This window comes from Phocoena sinus, chromosome 6, assembly GCF_008692025.1.
Source record: "Phocoena sinus isolate mPhoSin1 chromosome 6, mPhoSin1.pri, whole genome shotgun sequence".
NCBI lineage: Eukaryota > Metazoa > Chordata > Mammalia > Artiodactyla > Phocoenidae > Phocoena > Phocoena sinus.
In genome coordinates this window covers 23,901,299-23,904,879 of record NC_045768.1, presented here as the reverse complement: position 1 = coordinate 23,904,879, position 3,581 = coordinate 23,901,299, and the positions used below count along the sequence as shown (strand labels likewise).

General features: G+C 44.3%; 1 pseudogene; it reads right to left on the bottom strand.

The window, feature by feature from the left end:
- Nucleotides 1–1,566: 1,566 nt before the first annotated feature.
- On the bottom strand, nt 1,567–2,832 carry LOC116755828 (annotated as a pseudogene).
- Between the last annotated feature and the right edge of the window lie 749 nt (nt 2,833–3,581).

Below are 3,581 nucleotides of genomic sequence, written 5' to 3'. Positions count from 1 at the left end.
AGGTGTGTCCCAGGGGCTGGCAGAGGGCACAGGCAACTTTGGGAGGAGAGTTCTGAGAAGGTAGGGATTGAGACACATAGAGTCTGTCTTCCTCAGGCCATTTGGGTCCCCTGGGAAGGACGTTAAAGATGCTGTCCTTTCTTGTGCCACTCTGCCCTTTCTCCTAGCCATGAACCCTGGGCTCTCACTCTTTCTTCCTCCCTAGGAAACAGGTGGGCCTGTCTACCTAGCTTTGGGCCACCAGACTGGACTCTCAGCTCTCAAAACTATGTTTTCCTTACCACTGGATGCTTCTCCTTTTATGCCTCTTCACCACAGGCCCAGCATCAGCACCGGGGGGTTCCTGGAAAAGTGGCTGGAGATTTCATCCCCTTGTCCGTGTCACCAGGCAGCTCTTGCTTCTCTGGGAACTATTGTGAATGACCCAAGTGCAAAAGTGTATATCAAAGCCTCCTGATGCTTTGAGAGCTTCACACTTTCTCTGAACTGGCAACATCAGCAGCTCTGTCTGCACCCACTGCACCAGGATGACTGTTAGGATTCAAACTGTCACCAGAGCTCCAGCAGACAGGATTCTCTGACCTCACCCATGATGCCAGAACATTCCATGGTCCAGCTCAAACTCATATCCAGCAACTGTAAGACCCTCCAAGACAGTTTCTTTTTTGCAATAAAAACCCCCATGGATGTGCACTCGTGAAAAAAAATCAGTTTTGTTAATGTATAATTTACAGATTAAAATGCATCTATTTTACGTGTGCATTCGGTGACTTTTGACATATTTATACACCTGTATAATCAGTATCATGATCAATATAGAGAACATTTACATCATCCTAAAATGTTCCCTGTTCCCTTTCTCAATTTTCCTTCCCTGGTCCTAGACATCCACTGACCTGCTTTCCGTCTTGATAGATTTGTCTTTTTCATAGTTTCATATAAATGAAACCTTCCAGTATGTAGTCTCCTATGTCTGGCTTCTTTCACTCAGCACAAAAATGTTGAGATTCATCCATGCGATTGCATGTATCATAGGTCATTTCTTTTTCTTTCTTTCTTTTTTTTTTTTTTTTTAGTAACTTGCAGGTTTTATCAAAATGAATCAAAAAAAAAAAAAAAGAAAGAAAGAAAGAAAGAAAAGCAAAGGGTAACACAACCCCATAGCCCAAAACTTTCTAGATTTTTTAGTGCAAGAAATGCCATATCACTGAAGCACTTGAGGATTATCATGAAATCCTAGCAAAAAATGTAATCACCTCAGAAGTGGTAATAAAAAAGAGAAACAACCAGAGAGGCACACAATGTTATTTATGTTTCTGAATTTTATTTTATTTTTTTATACAGCAGGTTCTTATTAGTTATCTATTTTGGTTTTTTTTTTAAAGGATTTTTATACTATATTAAAAAACCACAAAATAAAAAAGGGATCAGTCGACATGTATCTTAGAAGTCCTTCCAGAGTCTGTACCCACAGCCATGCAGGCTGCCTGTCGCCTTGCTCTCCACTGCTCAGTCTGTGGCTTGTTGAAGGATCGCTGGAGATGACTCAGGCTCTAGTTCTTGCAGTCACACTTGTTCTGCCAAATCCAAGACCCTGAATTTATCCAAATTGTAGAAACATGCTTTGACCACCCGTCCACCAAAATACCTCCCATTCAGATCAACAACAGCTTTCATTGCTGATTCAGCCCTCTCAAATTCTAAAAATATTCGTACTGCTTCATCATTAGGGCCACCAGGAATTTCAAATATCACACATTTTCCAACTCTGCCATATTTTTCACACTCTTCCTTGGTTTCAACTTCCAAGTCTTCATCTTCCTCTCCTGCACCAACCACGTTCCTTAGTAGGACCACTTTAGTAGGACACTTATGTATTTCAGTTAATGGATTTGAATCCCACTTCCTGGTTGCATCTTTCTCAGTGGCGTCGCCCACGATGATCTTGCCTCCCTGCTTGCTGGTCTTCTCCACTGACAGCGCTGTGCTCAAGCCCTGCTCGTGCTTCCCAAGACCCTGGCCTTCCCGGAATCCGTGCTTCTGCATGATTTTATGTGCTACTGTGCCACCCATGTTGGGGAGGAAGGAGTTGCCGGGGCCGGTCGGGGATCTGGGTCTGTCTTCTTCCTCGTACACTGGGGGAGCGATAGCAGCTTTGCAAGACGGTGAGCGAGGTCTTGAATCCTCTGCATAGGGGTAACTCTTTGTGTTTCTCTACAAGAGAAGTGGGTGGTGGAATGGCAGCTCCGCCCCTACTTCTCTTCTTCCTCTCTGGCTCATAATCTTCATCTTCATCAGAATCTGGTCGCCTGGAAAACCCTCTAGCTTCATGTCTGTCTTTACGCCTCTTTTCTCTCTCTTCTATTTCTGTCTTTCCAGCTCCCGCTGTCTGTGTCGCTCCTCTCTTTGGCGCTTCACTACTTTCTCATAATCGTTAGGAAACATGGGATCATATTCATCAGCTAGGGGTATCAAAACTTCTCCTGCAGAAACCCCCCTGGGAACCGGATCCTTGAGGCCCGCTGCCACGTGCGGCGCGGTGTCCACAATCTGCCTCTGGTCTGAAGAGGCACCTGGCTTTGGGTCGATTACTGGGTCGAGGACTGTACTTTGTTTTGTCCTCCGGCTCTTCGCCTGAGTGACAGCTGCCTTCTTCACCTGGAACTGAGACTACAGAAGTGTGAAGTTTTGGGACCAGGCTGCTGTTTTAGAGTCACTGGTCTCCACTCCCAGGTCATCGTACAGGGACATCTCAGTTTAATGCCGGCCCGCCCGGCCGACGCTCCCAGGCCGCGACGGCGTACCGGGGCCGAGGCGCCGCGGACTCGACGGGCTGGGCGCTGGGTGTCAGCCCCAGACTGCCGGACCTCTCCGGCGCCAACCCCTACGCAGAGTCCGCGGGACCCCCGGCGGCGCCGTCATTTCTTTTTTTTTTTTTTTTTTAATTGAGGTATAGTTGATGTACAATGTTATGTAAGTTACAGGTGTATAACATAATGTTTCATAATTTTTAGAAGTTATACGCCACTTACAGTTATTATAAAATATTGGCTATATTCCCTGTGTTGTACAATATGTCCCTGTAGCTTATTTCTTTTATACGCAGTAGTTTGGTACCTCTTAATCCCCTACCTATATGTTGCCCCTCCCCTCTTCCCTCTCTCCACTGGTAGCCGCTAGTTCTCTATATCTGTGAATCTCGTTTTTGTTATGTTCACTAGTTTGTTATATTTTTTTAGATTCCACATGTAAGTGGTAGCATACAGTATTTGTCTTTCTCTGTCTGATATTTCACTTAGCATAATTTCCTCCAAGTCCATCCATGTTGTTAAAGGTCATTTTTATTATTGCCGAGTAGTTTCAGTTGTATGGATATACTTCAATTTGTTTATCCATTCCCCTGTTAATGGACAGTTGGATGGTTTCTAGTTTTTGACTACTATGAATAAAATTGCTATAACATTTACATACTAATCTTTGTGTAGACATGTGTTTTAATTTCTTTTGGGTAGCAGCCAGGAGTGGAATTGCTGAGTCTGTTGTACATATGTGCTTAACTTTATAAGAAATTTGTGTTAGGT